The sequence below is a fragment of the Malus domestica genome, chromosome 08 (genome assembly GCF_042453785.1).
Source record: "Malus domestica chromosome 08, GDT2T_hap1".
In the NCBI taxonomy this organism is placed as follows: domain Eukaryota; kingdom Viridiplantae; phylum Streptophyta; class Magnoliopsida; order Rosales; family Rosaceae; genus Malus; species Malus domestica.
The window spans coordinates 23,140,989-23,160,455 of record NC_091668.1 but is presented as its reverse complement, the minus strand read 5'-3'; the positions used below and the strand labels follow the sequence as shown (position 1 = coordinate 23,160,455).

General features: G+C 35.5%; 1 long non-coding RNA gene across 2 annotated transcripts; it reads right to left on the bottom strand.

The window, feature by feature from the left end:
* Window positions 1-7,655: 7,655 nt before the first annotated feature.
* LOC139198209 (uncharacterized) lies at window positions 7,656-9,831 on the bottom strand. Of its 2 annotated transcripts, XR_011583489.1 has the most exons (3): window positions 9,481-9,831; window positions 8,684-9,314; window positions 7,656-8,298 (listed from the first exon to the last, which is right to left on the bottom strand). It is a non-coding gene; the product is annotated as an uncharacterized lncRNA (long non-coding RNA). The 2 variants fall into 2 exon arrangements; XR_011583488.1 differs by lacking the exon at window positions 9,481-9,831 and having other exon boundaries at window positions 8,684-9,354.
* Between the last annotated feature and the right edge of the window lie 9,636 nt (window positions 9,832-19,467).

The window sequence follows — 19,467 nt, the reverse complement described above, 5'->3', positions numbered from 1 at the left end:
TTATTCTCATTACGCTTCCTCATGAAAACCCACTTGTAGCCAACGGGTTTCATGCGTGGTGATGTAGGAACGATAGGTCCAAATACCTTACATTTCACGAGCGAATCGAGTTCGACCTGGATTGCTTGTTTCCAGTTTGACCAATTGGTTCTACGTCGGCATTCATCGACGGAACGTGGTTCAATGTCATCGGTAAGCATGATGTCAGTAGCTACTGAGTACGAGAATGCATCGTCGACGATCATCTTATTCCTATTCCAAACCTCATCCAATACTGTGTAGTGGACCAAAATCTCGCGATTCTCCGGAGGCCGGCTTGTTTCATCTGAAGCATCATCGTAATTTAGAATAACCTCATGCGTTATAACGGATGCGTGAGCGATGGTCGGATTCAAACTAGGGTCACTAGTTGGTGTCATTTTCCTCTTCCGGGGTTGTGAATCCTTTGAACCAAGGGGTCTGCCACGCTTCAGGGTCCAAGCAGATGATTGGCTAGCCGCCAATGTACCTTGTCAGGTGGAAGATGAGGCCTCCCCACCTTCGGGGACGGTCCAACCTTCCCATGTGGGTTGTTGACGTACACGGGGTACATCTATCCTTGCATGTGTGTTTGCAGCGAGTATATGTGATCTTGTCACTTTTGCTAGATCATTAAAAGCATCTGGCATGCTTTGAGCAATGCTTTGAAGTTCTATAATTCGACGCACCTCAGTTTTAGACTGGGCAGTGCGGGGATCTAAATGAGACATAGTGGGAGCATACCACGACAATTCGCAGCGTTCTACGGGAACGTTAGCATGCTTATCTCCCCCTAACGACGGAAAGACTGTCTCATCAAAATGACAATCCACAAAACGTGCGGTAAAGAGATCTCTTGTCAAGGGTTCTAAGTAGCGAACAATTGATGGCGAATCATAACCGACATAGATTCCCATTTTTCTCTGATGACCTATTTTGGTACGTAGCGACAGCGTTATTGGCACATAAATGACGCACCCAAACACCCATAAATGCAAGACGTCAAGCTCGTTTCCAGTGACCAATTGTAATGGTGAATGTGGTTGGGTAGCGGTGGGCCTCAGACGGACCAACATAGTTACGTGCAGTATTGTATAGCCCTAGGCAGATACCGGTAGTTTGGTTCGCATAACCAAAGTCCGAGCTATCAATTAAAGGCGCTTTATGAAAGCTTCTGCCAGGTCGTTTTGGGTGTGAACATGGGGTACATGATGTTCCACATTTATCCCTACTGACATGCAATAATCATCAAAAGTCTGTGACGTAAACTCTCAAGCATTATCCAGTCGAATTGACGTGATTGGATAATCAGGGTGGTGAGCCCTTAGCTTAATGATTTGAGCTAGGAGTTTAGCAAACGTGGCGTTGTGTGTGGACAACAAGCAAACATGTGACCATCGTGTCGATGCATCAACCAACATCATAAAGTATCTAAATGGTCCGCAAGTTGGTTGGATTGGTCCACAAATGTCCCATTGAATCATCTGAAGCAATTTAGGAGGGTTGTGAATAATCTTTGTATAGGAGGGTTGAGTATTCAACTTCCTTAAAGAACACGCTTCGCATGGTGGTAGTCTAACATAGGGATGTAACTTATGCCCGTGTGAAGATTTGAGGATACGACATATCATGTCACATCCAGGATGTCCCAAACGATCATGCCAAAGCAACAAAGTGTCCGGGAACTCAGGCATAGGGCCGGCCACACTGTGGGCTTCGATGCCGCGAATGGTTGTGATGTACAACCCACTTGGCAAGCGTTCCAACTTCTCGTGAATATGCTTCTGGCCATATTCATACGAAGTGATACAAAGAAATTTAGGACCATGATCTTCAGTGGTTTCAAGATGATATTGATTATCTCGAATATCTCTAAAACTCAGCAACGTTCTTCCGGAATGTGGAGAATAGAGTGCCTCCTTAATGGTCAGAATTGTACCATTAGACAACATGATACGTGCCTTTCCGTATCCTTTAATCAGGTTGGATGAGCCTGAGAGAGTTGTCAAATGAGCTTTCTTGGGTATGAAGTTAGTAAAATAGTGGCGTTCACGCAAGATGGTGTGCGTGGTTGCACTATCTGCTAGACAATTAACTTCCCCACTAGACATACCTAGAAATAAATTGATTGAATTGGTCACATGTATAAATATAAGTCCATTCATTCAATTAAGCAATTCGAGAAAATAATATCCATTCAAATAACAATCTATAATTCAAAACAAACCAAAACCAAACAAATTATTTCAAATACTTAGAAAAATTGTTTAAAATTAAACCATAAACCTAGCAAAATAGGGGGGTAGGGCCGGCCACTCTTAGTGGGTTCGGCCATTAGGGGTAAAAACCCTAAATACATGTCTAATTTATTCATCCATAGGTGCTGACGCCTCTTGGAAATCCGATATCTCCAATGATGTAGTTGCATCTTCCGGATGATCCACATGTGCAAAGTTAGACTCACGACAGGAATGATACTTGGCAATAGCCTCAGGGGAAGCTTGGCATACGTGTGACCAATGATCCCTTAATCCACAACGATATCACATGTCTAGTTCAGTAGAAACAGCCTGAACGGGAGCTTTGCCCTTGTTCTTGAAGTTTGGGACCTTATGGGCGAGTGGTGGACGCTACTGGGTCGCAATTCTTCCCTTAGGTGAGGCACTCTGTTGACATTGGGCCCGTGGTTGGGCTTGCCGCCCATTGCCACGGCCACGATAGTTCTTTCGTCGTTTATGGCTGCTAGAATAGGTCGCATGCGCTTCAGGCGCGGTGTTCAAGCCAGTGGGTCGAGTCTGATGATTCTTCATCAAAACCTGGTTATGCTTTTCAGCAAGAAGTAAAATAGAGATCAAATTCGAAAACTTGGTGAATTTCTGTGCCCTTATGTTGTTTCTGCAGGACAATATTGGTCGCATGGAAGGTCGAATAGGTCTTCTCTAGGAGATCTGATTCGGTTTGTTCCACTTTGGAGAATTTCAACAGAGAACGGATTCTACAAACTTCAGAGTTGTATTCATTCACAGACTTAAAGCCCTAGAATTGAAGATGCTGCCAGTCGTGTCTTGCTTCAGGCAAATATATGTCTTTCTGGTGATCGAAACGGTCGGCCAGAGCAAGCCAGAGGGTGCGTGGGTCCTCCTCGGTGAGATACTCAGTCTGTAGTGCATCATGAATATGTCTTCGGATGAAGATCATTGCAGTAGCCTTCTGAGCTTCGTCAACAGGTTTGTCGGTGATAGGTGCCTCGATGGTGGCTCTAATATCTTTTGCAGTGAGATGGAGCTTCACGTCTCGAACCCACTTCAGATAGTTTCTTCCAGAGACTTTTAGAGCTGAGAAATCGAGCTTGTTCAAGTTCAACATGAACCTAAAACGGAGGGAGAAAACGTGATTAGTCATATGGTAAGCCATAGACATATATTGTAGAACATACAGGTTCTTTAGACATGTATTGGTTTAATTTATGTATGAAAACTACGGGTTTCATGTGGTATGTTTTGAATGAAAACTTCGGGTTTCAAAGGCACTAAATTTGAAACTACAGGTTCAATTTAGTTTTATGAACAATCAGTTCATAATGAGAGGTTCCTGCAAGAAACACATAATGTAATATACTAACTAAGTGTAGTGGATTTGAGTTGTCTTCAGGAACTCAAGTGTGAGGGCTTCGTTACTACAAAAGTATGTGACGGTTCAAAGTATAAAAATAAATTGTTAAATCGTTAATGTCCAAAAGTGATCTTCAGGTCAATAATTTTGGATTCATTATCAGATTAATGGACTGCATGTCACTTTTAATTAATTCAATAAATCGGGCCATACAAGGTTGATTGTAGAAGAAAAATATTATTAACATACGGGTTAAATTATTTAGAATGCTAAAATAATAGCATTTGGATTGAAAAATATGCCCCAAAAATAGCTCGCAATCAACTGATTCAGTAACTCCAGTTCTCATGCCACCCAAGACCCTATCCGCAGCTCCAGATCCCGCAACGACCATTGGGTCCTCCTCGAGGCCACCAAGAGCTATGCCAGGAAGATGCGCCTGCCAATTTGTCTCTTTCTTCTGCAAGATCGATTTAAATAAATTTGCAGATCCGACGAAGCCTCTGCAAATTGAAAAATACAATTTGGGATTTTTCTAGGTTTTATTTTATTTTTTATTTTTTTGATAAACCAAAATCTATTAAAGGCAAAAACCTCTAATACAACCAGAAGACCTAGAGTCAAATCTAAGGGCATTCATAGCCTCATAAAGAAAACAATGAACCCAAACATAAGGGTTAATAAGAGACAGACCAAAATGAGCTATAGCATTAGCAACAAAGTTTGCTTCTCGAAAGATGTGGTGCCAAGAAATTTCTACAAATTTAAGTGCTAAACCCTTAATATCACTGATAACTTGGCTAATGCGCCAGGGGCGCTTCCAATCACCACAAGCAAGTTGGATGACGAGTAAAGAGTCTCCCTTCACCATCAACCTCTGTATCATTTCCTTATAGCAAGAAGCAACACCTCTCTCAAAGTCATAGCTTCAGCCACAGTGATAGTGGTATCCTTCAGTCTCATAGCACCGACCCTATAAGAAGCCCCTCCTGAATCTTAAAATAAATGCAGTAGCTCCCACACCCGAAGTACCATAACCATCAAAGTTTAGTTTGACAAAACCCGAAGAGGGGGAGACCATTTGATAATATGAACCTGATTTGGAGCCACCATCTTGACCTCCTTTTTGTTTGCCATAAGAAACTTTTCACCCACCTTTGAAAGCCGCCCTAAAGCTCTTACCAGCAATCGAGATCATGTTGTTGAACACTTTGTTATTCCTGTCTTGCCAGATTTGCCAGCAAATTAAGATCGCCTTACTGAGGTCACTTAGTTTTTTCTCTTCTATTGTATTTAGACTATCCAACCAGTCAATTACATTGTTCACTTGATAACTATTCTTCCATGGACTCACCATGGATAAGTTCCATGTTTGTAAAGCATGGTTGCAGAAAAAAATGGGTGATTTTGATTTTCCTCATCACTACTACACACAGGGCAACTTTTATCAATGTGATGAATATGTCTACTTATTCTAATCCTAGTATGAAAATTTTTCAAAATAAGAAGCTAAGCAAAAATCTTAACTTTAGGAGGAATTTTCAACTTCTGCATTTTCTTTAGCATATTCTTTCTATTGATTTCTTGGTTATCATTACCCTGTATCCAAGTTGCCGACTTCACAAAGAAATCCCTACTAGCAGAATGCTCCCAAATAAAGAAATCTCTCATGTTGTAATTTGGTATAGTTATCTCACAAATCTTCCTAGCTACATCCACATCCAAAAGTTGTTGAAGCCGATCTCGATTCCAACAATTATTCTCAATAACATCACTCACCTTAAGGTTCCAATTCAAGGTGCTACGGTTATCGTCCGGGATGAGATGAAGAGGGGGTAAGGAAAACCCCAATGATAGGTCCATAAGAGAATATCTTCACCATTATCCATAATCCATCTCAAACCTTTGCATATAACCTCTTTACTTTTCAGGATACCTTTTCCAGGCAAGGGAGTAGTTATGCTTAATTTTACAATCCAAAAACTTTTTAGTTCTAAGATATTTTTGTTTAACAATTTTCACCCATAAATTGTCCTCATTCTTTGAAATTTCCAACCTAATTTAGCAAGACAAGCATTGTTAAAGTGATTTGCCCTACGTATACCCAGACCACCTATGTCTTTAGTCGTACAAATATTACTCCATCCAACTGGGTATAATTTTCTTTCTTTTCCCAGAAAAAATCTCTACACTCCTTATTTATTTTTTTCATTACTCATGACATTTAAAACAAGACATAACATGACTAGGCATACCAGAAAGGTTGGATTTGATCAAGGTTAGCCTACCTGACTTCGACAAAGAATTTGCTTTCCAGCCTGCTAACTTTGGTTTAACTCTCTTAATCAGTTCAGATTCATTCACCGGATCTTTCCAAAATACAATATTATGAATACCAAGGTACTTGCTAATAGTTGTTTTGTGTTGGATATTCAATATATTGACAATCTTAGTTCTGTCTTGATTACTTGTGTTACCTGAGAAATAAATGGAAGATTTGTGAAAATTTACTAGTTGCCCTGCAACCATTGTAAAAGGCTAAAAATGTCAAAGACTTTGCGTGCACCCCTGGTAATAGCTTTCGCAAACAAAAGACAATCATCTACAAAAACCAGATTAGCCACATGATATCCATTAGGCGAAGAGAGATACCAGTATGGGACTTGAGGGACAAAGCTAATGCATTGAAATGTCTAATCAACGGTTCCATGCATAAAATGAATATGTAGGGGAGAAAGGGTCACCCTACCCAACACCTCTTTTCGGAAAGTAATACCCATGTGCACTACCTTAATTAGAACAGATAATGAGGTAGAATTATGCATTCCATGATCAAATTCACCCATCTCTTAGCAAAACCAAATCTTAGCAAAACATACCTGATAAAATCTCAATTAAGATAGTCATAGGCTTTCTCCAGGTCCAATTTTATTCCCATGACACCAATAGCTCCTTTATTTCCTTTGAAACTAGAGAACAATTCATGGGCAATGAGAATATTGTCTTGTATTGAGCGCCCCAGTGCAAAGGCACCTTGGTTCTCAGATATGCATATGTCAAGTAAAGGCTTTAATCTCTTAATTATGATTTTGGTTATAATTTTGTAACTAACATTACAAAGACTTATAGGTCTATAATTGCTTACCACTTCAAGGGTGTCCACTTTGGAAATTAGGGCAATATTTGTATGGATAATCAGTCTTAGGCTAGTATTATATTGAAAAAGTCATTCACCATAGGGATTACAGAAGCTTTAATTACCTCCCAACAATGTTAATAAAACCTTAAGAGCACCAATACCCTTAAGTGCCTCCTAAATTTCTATCTCTTCCACCTCCCCAAGGAGGGAGTCATTATGCTCACTAGTAATGCAAGGGTTAATAATATTGGCCATGTTCGCAATATTCTCCAGGCTAGGGGGCAGCACAAGAAAAACGCATTTTAAAGTTGTGCACAAAAACCTGTTCAAGCCTCTCACCAGCCTTCCAATTTCATTCCTCTTTTTCCTAATTGTTGTCATAGTATGGAAAAATCTAGTATTCTTATCCCCAAGTTGAAGCCAGTTAACCTTAGCTTTTTGAGCCCACATAGTTTCTTCCTGTTTTAGAATTGTATGTAAGTTAGCAGTAAGCTTACTCTCAACCTCTAGGCCTCTGACTAAGTTATTATGGCTATAGTCTTTCATGACTCCATTTTGAATCACCTCAATCTCACGGATCAAGCTTTTCTTTCTCTTCCCTAAGTTGCCAAAAGTATTTTGGTCCCATCTTTTAACAAGGAAGGTAAAAGTTACAGTGCAAGCTCCAAACTTTTCAAGGGGATTAAGGCCATCCATACTCTTGCAGGCATTCTCCACAAAATCTATAAACTCCGGATGCATCAACCATATGTCTTTAAACTTAAAATGGTGATTGTATCCCAAGGAACCTTGAGTGTTGAAACGCTCATTATAACTAAGCAAAATAGGACCATGATTAGATCCAAAGATGGGAAAATTTTGTCGGATTAATCCGTGCACCGGATAATACGTTGAACTATAATAATTTTCTAAAAAAAATCTCAAAATAATTGTTGTCAAAATGAATAAAAAGGGAGAAAACCAGAGAAAAACAGTAAAAAGGAATTAATCATCATAAAATAAAAATTAAAGAAAAAAGGGAAAAAACCTAGGTTGAGGTTTATCTCCCAGCGTGCCTCCATTTCTTCATCTTCCCGGCCCACCCTCCCATACGAACCCCCTTCCTAATTTCTTCAATCTCCCAAGACCCACATCGATTCACTATAAAAATAATACTACTAATTAAATTGAAGATGCAAATTGATGAAGAAAAGAAATCAATTCGTGGTACTAGTCCGAGTTAACCGGAGTCGTCGAAGTTGGATCCAACGCTGTTGGCTGCAGGATGATTGAACTGCTGAGTTTGTTGTTGTTGACGATGAAGATTGGGCTTCTTGATCTGAACTACATCTTCGTCCACATCGTTGCACTTCGATGTCGACGACTAAGACGCGATGGAATAAGAAGTGGCGAACCAGACGAGAAATTTCTTGGAACTAATTGTAGAGGAGTGGAGGCCGGCGAGGAGAACTCTTCGAGGATTTGCTCAACATCCCACTTTGAGAAGTTGTTAAGGGCGGCTTCGTGAATGTGGAGAGGATGTGGCCCGACTAAGACCTAGTTTGGGAGTCAGTGCTTAAAAAAAAGGGCACTCATAAAAAAAAGTTAGTTGAGGGTTTTAGGTGTTTGGTAAACTGAAAAAAAAGAGCTTATTTTGGAAGCTGCTGTGAGAATAAGCTGAAATCAAAGGAAAAAGCTGAAGCTGCTATTTGCAGCTTTGGAAAACTGGCTTTTTTTCAAAGCACACGGAGCTACAATGCTTCTTTAATGAAAAGACCCACTATTAGACTGTTTTTTTTTTTTTTTTCCAAAAGCACTTTTACAAAAAAGTTTACCAAACACTCTGTTGATTTATTTCAAAGCCGCTTATTTTCACAGCACAGCCGCTTATTCTCACAGCAGTTTTTTTTCAAAGCACAGCAATACCAAACCAGCCCTAATTATCCTGAGCTTTTGGGGTGTTTTAATAGTCCGGTGTCAACCGTATAAAATTTGATGGACCGGATAATTAAGCGGGTGCTTATTTAGTAAAAGAGCGCACCAAACTACTGCTTTAGTATTATGAATCATATCCGGTGTGTTATCCGGTTTGCCAAACGAGGCCTTAAGATACCAACTTAATCGAAACAAATCTAACATTTAACTAAATTCCTAACCAGTTGATTGCCTCACGAACCTGCTCCTTACTCTTATCAGTTCTCTTCTAGTCTTGTACCAAATCCGCTCTTGCAACCCACTTGTATTTCAGTGTCTTGCTTACATCTTTCGGTGTTTTATCCTCCCAAACCAGCTCCACACTCCGCCTTTTGTTGACCTTCTTGCGCCACCTCGGTACCATCGTGGTCCACCCATCCTCTTCCGGTCCATCAACCACCATACGTTGTTCACCCTCCACGTTGTCAGTATGTTCCTCATCTTGAATCACATGAGTGGGAAAGCATAAGAGAGTATCATTCTGCAGTGCCACCTTCACATCTTTATCTACCGGAGTGTCCTCAGGGCAAAATGGGAGTTAGTCCAGTTTGAGATAGTACGGTGCAATAAACGCACCTTTAAAGTATTTCACCTTCATTAAAAAAATTTATTATGCAAACAATAGATAGAACACTTTGTTCATTTACATGGCATGCAACTTCTATTGAACGCGTTCATCACCATCATGACGTTAGTCCCTGAAGTTAGTCTAGTTTGAGATAGTACGGTACAACAAACGCACCTTTAAAGTATTTCACCTTCCTTAAAAAAATTTATTATGCAAACAATAGATAGAACACTTTGTTCATTTACATGGCATGCAACTTCTATTGAACGCGTTCATCACCATCATGACGTTCTGTTTGATAATCCAACACATGAAGATATAAACTTACAAATAACTTTATATTATTAAATCAAAACACCACAATATCAGTAAAACCATGCCATACAAGTAATTTCCACTATTCAATTTTTTACCATGGGACCACCTCATCAAATTACTAAAACTTCAGCTTCAAAGTCCCAATCTGGTACAATATTTCTCTTGTGATGGATACCCTTTGTCCAATTTGAACAAAATGTAAAAAGGCAAAGAGCCCTTCCCCTTGGAGCCTTCTACTCTTCTGCGCCTCTAAATAATTTGTATCCTTTGTTTGCACTGCATATGCATCAGTCACATGTGCGTTTTGTTTGTTGTTGAACTTGGTAAGGTATTGAAATTTGCATGCCAAATATAAGAGAGAAAAAAAAAGGTGATTGAGTGAGATTGGGACCAGACTGAAAGGCCGTGTGGACCACTGCATCTATCCCCTAGGACCAATTTTTCAACGGATGGATAAGGACCCATCCCTATAGTTATTTTGTCTGTCATTTAATTGTTGTTTTATCTACTTACCAAATTGTGAATACGAATATATACTCGCATACTATATATTATCTTTGTTAATCAGATGGTGATAGCATTGGCTTTGTCGGATATAAGCTTTACTTATCCCCCCCCCTCTTATAACTTTTTTATGTGGTAACTTCAACCACAAGTAAAAATAAAGGGATCTTTTGATATAGACGCCCCAAATTTGAATTTTCTTGATCAAACATCTATGCCTTTTAGTAATTTGATTAAACTTTTTTTTTGTCATAATTTTGGTGCTATATGCACATTATATCGTAACAAATTTCCTATAATCAAGCATTTTGATTACACTCTCCTCCGTTAGAGATAATCGTTAAAAAAAAGTTGGTTAGATTCAATTTATTTTCACAATAATGCTACAATTTAACAATAATTATCTACAATTTAAGATATTTTCTTTCCAAAATAGTTTAAAGTATTTTTAAATCCCACAAAATCAAACGTAATGAAATAAGTTTTTCTTTTAGTACGTTAAGAGAAAATAGGATTGAGAATAATATAAACGTACCAATACACAATGTGTACAATATAAAACGTACCAAAATAAAAATAATGTACCAATATTAACAATATGTATCAAATCAAACGTACCAAAATTGCAAATAAATGTATCAATTAATGATTTTTGTAAATTCAAATGTACCCGCAGATAATATATTTGTAAAGTATTGTACCTAATAATAATTCTCCAACAACTATACTTAAAAAAAACAGCAAAAAATATATATAATTTCACAAAAAAAATAGAAAAAAATACACAGAGTTTTTATGTTGATCACCAACTATGTGAAAGAAAAAACCATTTGGAAAAAGAAATAATATTAAATGTTTGCACTAAAAAAAATTAAAAAAAAAACTGTGATCGAAAAAACATATCTGGAAGAAGAGAAAATATAGTTTAATTAATATCTCCACTAAATAAGGAAAAGTGCATCATGTAGATAAAAAGATAAATTCAAAAATTATTTTAATTTAAAAAAATATAATAATGACATGAAATTTAGCTTGAGGTGGCTATTGGTCAAAGCACGTTAATCAAATTTTAAAAAGGCACATATGTTTAATATAAATGATATAGAAAAACTGTAGGGGATTCGAATTTTCTAAAAAATAAAAGGGTGATTTTGTGAAAAATTAATAAAAAGTTTTTAATATTAACAATAGATCAATAATATCTATGTTAATTATAAAGAGGTCAATCATGTATTGTGATACTTAAATGCATTTAAAATAAACAAAATTACAAAATCTGCCACTACAGCTGGCACCCGCTTCAACTAACACTCATTTTCTCATAGTCTTGTATTTGGAATAAGTCAATACGTGTCAGACACTGCAATGTAGTGTCTATTTCCTGATTTTGTTATTTACATTTGGATTAAGACACTGCGTTGCAGTGTCCATTTACTAGTTTTGTTTTTTCCATCACTCACACGCCTTCTACATGTTCGTTTGTACATTTGGATTCAGACATTGCAATGCAATGTCCGTTTCCTGGTTCTGTTTTTCACTTTTGGATTCAGACATTGCATTGCAGTGTCCATTTCATGATTTTATTTTTTCCATCACTCACACGTCTCCTACACTTCACACCTCACGCGACTCCTGATTTTTACATTTAGATTCAGCATTATAATGCAATGCCTGTTTCCTAACTCTGTTTTTTACTGTTAGATTCAGACACTGTAATGCAGTGTCTATTTGTTGATTCGGTTTTTTTACATTTGAATTCGGAGACACTGCAATGGTTCTGCTTTTTTACATTTGGATTTTGACATTGCAATGCAGTGTCCGTTTCCTAGTTCTTTTTTTTTTTTTTTTTTTTTAAATTAAGTAGAATTCTCCATGTAAACGAATAGCAAGATAGAATGATAGAATATACATGTTATAACTATTTATAGGATTCAAATCCTCTTGACATCAATTTCATAGGATTAGAAATCCAACGACCGAAGTCTCTTCCCCCGCCTCTCTTCCCACTCAACTCCTCATTCTTCCTCGCACCCCCACACCACACCGTTGTTAACAAACACCAAATTCAATTGCAGGTCATCTGTACTCGAAGTTAGATTTATTTTTTCGCTATCTCTTACTGTTTTAGCTTTTTGTTTGTCATCTCTTTCTTCTTCATCATCTTTGAGATTTCCCTCTCTATAATTCTTCCATAGTTATGAAAAAAGATCTTTGCAACCAAAAGACATTGGTTTGCACGACCCATCTCTTTGTTGTTTCGTTAACATCGACAGAGATTTTAAGGTGAAGGGACTTGCAATTAAGGGATATGGCGGTGGTGCAGCTGATTTTGGAAAGGGTAAGGTAAGGGACCTGTAATTGGTGGTTGTGGGTTGGGTGGGTTGTGGTAGTGTTAAGGGTAATTATGAGGTGAGGGTGAATTTAATTTGGAATTTGGGGAGTTGGTGGTTCGTACTTGATAAAAAGAAGAGTTGAGGGGAAAAAGATGAAGGATAAGAGATTTTGGCTGTTGGATTTGTATTAATGGATGAGATCCATCGGTCTAGAGGATCTCCACAAAATTGATCCGAAGAGGATCTAAATCCATATTTATAATACCTTAAGCCAATATGACATTTATAGAAAGAGAAAGAGAGAGAGAAAGATAGAATAGTCAAATTCTAACTATTCATAATGACTTACTTATGTGGCATTCATCATTGAGCTATGCCTAATTAATATAAATATATCATTGATTAAGTCCAAAACAAAAATAAATATGTTATTGATACATGGCTTAATAGTAAAGTTTTTATTGACTTTTGGCTAAATTACCTAAAATAAAATTTGTGAATAATTCAAGTCAAGGACGAAGTCAAAAATTTTCATCGGAGTAGAGTATAAGTTCTTTTTTTTGGTTACTATGTGTGACCAAGTCACTAGTTTTGTCTTAGATCGTCTCCAATGGAGGGCCAAATGGCACAATATAGCCTACTTTTGACGAAAACTCATCTCCTATTGTAGGCTAAATGGAATCTTAAAAACGATTCTCAAGCTGTTTGGCGAGCTAAATGTAGCCCACTTGAAGGCATGGCTACCACTGTTCATGGAGGCTGCCATCTGTTGCTGCCGGAGACTGAGTTGCAATGATTCGGTGTGGCACAACCCACCATAAAATCATGCAACCTCACATCTCTGTCGCTAAAAGCATGGCAACTAATGTCAGCTAGCTGCTAGAAATTTACTTTTTGTTTCAATAAAAATCTTAAAAGTTGCAGTTTTATTTTTTAGACAATTCAATCTTATATGAAATCTTGCTAATTGGTTTTCAATATTACACGTCATGTCTGAAATATTGGTTTTCAATCTTCATGATATAGCACACATCATGCCATTCTTTCTTAGAATTACATTAGTAATTTAATTCTACACTTTGAAGATATGTAGACAGTTTGATTTAGATTCAATCGCACTCCTCAATCAACCTCATTCTTCCCTTCACCAAAGATCATGGGTCATTCAGACTGAGCCACTTCCCAACAGCGAAGATGCACAATTTTAATTCCAACAAGTATTACTTTGGCTCAAAACTCAAATACGAATTTTAAGTCTCAATATTGAAGATGTTTTGCCTAATATTTGAACTCACGCATAAAACTTGAGTATTTGTATTGAGATGCTCTAAGTGCGGCTCCGCCCTTGATTCAAATTAAAAATTAAGTAAAATATTGTGTCCATGCATTTTTCATTCACAATCTAGACCTATAACTTATTCAATTCAATTCAATTCCTCTCTCATTATATGTCTATATTGTAAATCTAGAGTATTTGTTGATATGTATAATAACCCACATGCATGGATGCATGCCCCGTGGGAATTTCTTGGGAGTATAAAGTTTAAGATCAAACTCTTGTATTTTAAGATTTTAAAAGATTTGGTCCAACACACAACTCAAAAGTTCTTATTAAATTGGAAGTGAAATCCCTAAAGCCTTGAATCACATGTACTCATTTCATTTGAGTAATACGTACATATATATATACACACACACACACACATACACAACTCAAAAGTTCTTATTAAATTGGAAGCGAAATCCCTAAAGCCTTGAATCACATGTACTCATTTCATTTGAGTAATACATACATATATATATATATATACATACACATACATATATATATACATATATATAATATTGGCATATAAGACAAGGAAAAAGCAAACGTGTCTGATATTGAGAGACATTTCTTGGAGGCAAAGTTGATGAGCATTATTAACCATCATAGACTTAACAACCTCTTGCCATCACCAGTGGCGTATATAGGAAAAATTATTTTGAGGAAGCGTGCAAAATGTTTTTAGACATACACAACATGTAAATGTTTCAGTGCGACATTTTGTCGAAAATTCGAAAATGGGAAAGGACTGCTTGAGTTGCGGAGAAAGGATCTGGCTCTAGGAGAACCCCGATTTCAAAGGAGTCCTCAGTGTAATTGCTCAAGGTTTTCAAAAAAATAAAAAATAAAAAAAATAAAAAGTTTAAAGTGAATCAACTCAATACATGGACGGAGCTAGAAATTTCTTCTAGTGGGGGCAACAAAAAACAACTAAGAAAACCTTATTATTGTATGGTTATACGCAATATGATATTAAGAATGGTTTCAAATGATGATGTAATACAATTTCAATGTTACAAAAATTTCAATATAGTAGTGGAAAGTGACAAAGTGATGAGAAAAATATAAGTACATGATAGGCGGGAGAGGGTTTTTTTCGGTTTGAATGACAGAACAAGAGCACTATTTCTCAAATAATATTTAATATGAAGCATAAGTATAATGAATGTATGTTAGATATTAGACACATATATTTTCTTCAAAGATAACCCGTGTATATTATATAATTGTAGTCTGCAACTAAACAAACGAATTACTTGAGTGGGGGCATCTGCCCCCAATGAGCCTTCATTGGCTTCGTCCATGACTCAATACAATTATGCGTTTATCTTATTACGTAACACAATACATTGCAGAGGAGAGAGACAACGATCCGCATCGAATTTAAATGGTGAGGGGTCCAATAGACAACCCAAGTGATAAATTCACCTAAATTATGCAATGAAAAATTATTGAGTGAGTGTGACTGCCTTGCGTCCTTTGGCTGGTTGTTTACCCAGAAGCCAAAATTAAAGGACAACACAAGAGGGAGCTATTATTATCTCTAATGGCTAATCTTACAACCAAGAAGCCGACTTCCAAAAAGTCCAAAACCACATACTTTTGTGAAGTTCAAAATTTGGGTGGGTCTATGAGCTGTGTTGATTTCCAAGTAGTTGGTGTTGGATGTCTACCATCGGTTTGGTATTTAATACAAAATTGATTCATGTACAATTTTTATACACACACACATACAAGAATATGTTATAAGTTATATTCATGTGTGATTTCAATGCTACATAGCTTTTATTGTCACGACTGGTTTAGTTGTTAGATTTGATTTTTAGAATGGTTAAACATTCTATTTTTCAGTTTTAATTATTCATTTTTCATGTCATTTAATATTATGTATTGTTTGAAGAAAAATTTTGCTTTTTAAAATTTATTTTTTACATATTAAATTTAGTTGAAGGACCGATATACGAAGTACTCTTGTCCCATATGTTAAGTTTGGTTGAAAAAATCTTCTACCATGTATAGAGTTTCTTAAACTGTCACAGTAATAGTAGGTAAGAGTGAGACCTAATATCACCTTAAATATGTTAAGAAGGGTTGATGAAATGTTGGTATAACAAATATTAGCCCATCATGACCAACGATCTAAATATCGTCACTGGGTTAGAGAAAGTCTTATATTCAACTTACTCAAGTGGAGGGATGATATATATATAGGGACAAATATTTTGATAAACATTTTTACACTTTCTTGTAGCCTTTAAATTTTGTAACATTCAACGGTCTAGATTAAGAGTGATGTGGAGAGTTGTAAACATTAAATGACTTGGATGATGATGTGGATTATAACTAATAAAGAAAACATCAATCTAAATTAAAAATTAATATATAATAGGATAAAATTGAAAAAACCAATAATCAAACTTTGAACCTAGCGTAAAAAATAAAAAAAATAAGAAAACAAAAACATGAAAATACTATAACCTCCATCTCCCTCCCTGCAATCCCTTGGATGAAATCTCCTCTTTCATTTTATAAAAAATGAACCCTAATAAATAACAAAAAAGGAATGATTTAAAAAAAAAAAATGATACCAGGGATAGGATTAATACTTAGCGGAAACGAAATTGCTATAATAAAAAAAAAATTGAAAGCGCAGACGAATGAAATCAAGTTGTTTGTTTGATTCGAAAAGCTAAAAAAAGTAGAAAAATCATCAATGACCTAAATCGACAAAACTAAAATGATTTTGTAAAACCTAATTTAATCACCCTACATATATGAACAATAATATATGGTTTAGGGTTTTGTACGTTTTGCTTACGTAATGAAGATTCAAGAGACTAATAGCTTGATTCGTTGTAGAAGGCATCAAAACTTCATATCAATCCTATGGAAGCTGCATACCTCATCAGCAAAGAGGGAGATGGAGGTTACAATACTTCGAATCCATGGAGTTCTACCTCCTTTCTTGTTTGCAAGCTTAAAACTAGTGTTTCTTCCTTTTTAATTTTATTTTTAATTACCTTCCATATTTTATGCTTTTTGAATTTTATTTTTATGTTTAATATTAGTTAAAATCCACTTAAGCATCCATGTCATTTAATGAATGAATATGAACCTTTGGATGTTTTGTAATCTAAAGGTTTAAAAAAAGTGTAAAAATATTTGTCCCTTAATCCTATCCCATATATATTTGTGATAAGATGATATTTAATTGCGGTTAGTCTATTGCGATGACGCATTTGTTTTGTATGTATGTTGCTTGTTGTAAAAGTATTTTATTAAATATCATATATTTTGAGAACTATTATTAGTACTTTAAAATTTATAGTACACTCCAAGAGAGTATTGTTTTTTTTCTAAATATAGAAAATTTAGAATTCACAATTAAAATTTTAAAGTGTCAATAACAATTCTCTACTTTTATTGAAAATAAATAAAAAATAATAACAACACATCATGTTTTATGGACGGGCAGACAAACCGGAAAACTGAAAAATCCACCAAACTAAACCATTTGCGTTGGGTTTTTTTTTTTTTTTTTTTTTTTTTTCCAATCGGTTTATAAAACCAAACCGAAAGAACGGTTTAGTATGCGATTTCGATTTTGACAAACCGCGAGTTAACCGAAGCAAACCGATTATAATAAAATACGTAATTAATAAAATGTAAATATTATATAATTTTAGTATTTAACAAATATATTGTGTGTGCTACAAAACTCATTTACCGTAGCATACAAAATCTTTTGACTAAATATCATATAATTTTTGTTGGTGTTCTTTTCATGGTACTTTATAATTTAATTTAAAGTTATGAGATTGAAAGTTTGAGATTTTGAATAATGAGATTAAGTATTTAGAAGTTATGAAATTGTAGTTTGATGATAAATTTATTATAAATTAAAAGGTTTATAATTTTTTCTTATAATTATTTCAAATAACTCAAAAAAAAATTGTTTGGAAATAAATCGCAAACCTAGCTAAACTGCAGCACAACATTAGTGAACCGATCACATCTTCTAAGCCATTACTTAGTTGTGGTTTGGTCGTGACTTGAACTTAAAACAGAACCAACCCATCCCATGTCAACGCCACACATAAGATGTTATAATTTGGAGTTTTGGTGGCATTCAATAATCATTATAAGAAAGGGAGCTTTAACGAAAAGCTTCCGGTACTGTTCACTTTAACGAAAAACCACATTTTTGCACTAAAAAGTCAATCATGATACTATTCACTTTACCCTTTATTTTGTCCTTATCATTAAAACTCAAAGTTTTCAAGCCATCTTCATTAGTTTTCCTTATAAGAAATGCTACGATCAACGCAACTAACTAAATCATACCATTATAACTTCATAATATTTATTTATTATAAAATGTATGATATTACTAACTTTAGAAGATTAAATTATATAAAAAGCAAAGAGACAATTGTCCTCTCTACAACTTTCACGATCATATTGTTTAAGAATCATTATTCATTTGCAAATATCCGAAATATCCTCTCCATTTTTTGGGGTCTTATTTATTTATTTTAATAAATGATATTATTTACACTAAGAAAAGAAGGTGTGTTTAGCCTCATAATAAGCTAGCAATAATTAGGTTTGAATCTCGTCTTAACAAACGATATTATTTACATTAATGGGAGAGGTAGGCTTAGTCTTACAATGGGCTAGTAATAAGGTAGTTCAAATTCGTCTTTGACGATAATCGAATATAAGACCTCTCATTTATAAGTAAAAAAAAAATATTAATAAACCGTAGTACTAAATGACATAGATGATGGGTCGACTTCCATGTGTACCATATACCTCTCCTTGCAGCAGTAGGGTGTAAGAAACTTACATATAACATGTTGCATACATTCTCTCTGTCCTTATCACATAACTAATCATGCAAACAAAATAATTTTTGCACACCTATTTTTTTAAGGAACTTTAACGAAAAGCACTCGGTACTGTTCACTTTAACGAAAAAACCACATTTTTACAATAAAAAGTCAATCCTGGTACTATTCACTTTACTCTTTATTTTGTCCTTATCATTAAAACTCAAAGTTTTCAAACTATTTTCATTAATTTTCCTATTTTTTTATCCTACACCTCAATTAATTAATTTATTAAATCACAAAACGATGTGATATGTGCAAACGGAAAAAAGGTGTACAAAAATCACTTTCTGTGTTGCAAGTGAATATAAAAATAGAAAGAGGAGTGTACAACATAAAAAAGAGTAATTATTCTACAATAGGCCCCATCAAGTACTTTAGCCTCACCACAATGAGTGAGTGAGAGAAAGAGCGATCCTTTGAAATTCATATGGGGGTAACTTATTTTATCCAAAATAGGTTTGAACTTTATGCAGACATCTATCTCAGTCAGTAAAGTAAAATTCTAACTTGGAAAATGCAGGCCAGGCAGTAAATTTAACCTTTATTTTCCCGTCAAAGATGAATTTTGTTAAATTAGTACGAAATTTAAACTCATACTGTAAAGACTCAATTTTTTTCCGCCGTTGTGATAAAAGATCATTTGCAAATCTACCCTTTTGTTTAGGTGAAGCAGAAATATATACTTTTTCTACTCTTTCTTTTTCAACTGAACCAAGTCCAAATTGCTTGCCATTTTATGCAATTATTGGCAACACAGACACTCACAAAGTCATCAACTAACAAGGCAATGGCCAAACAAA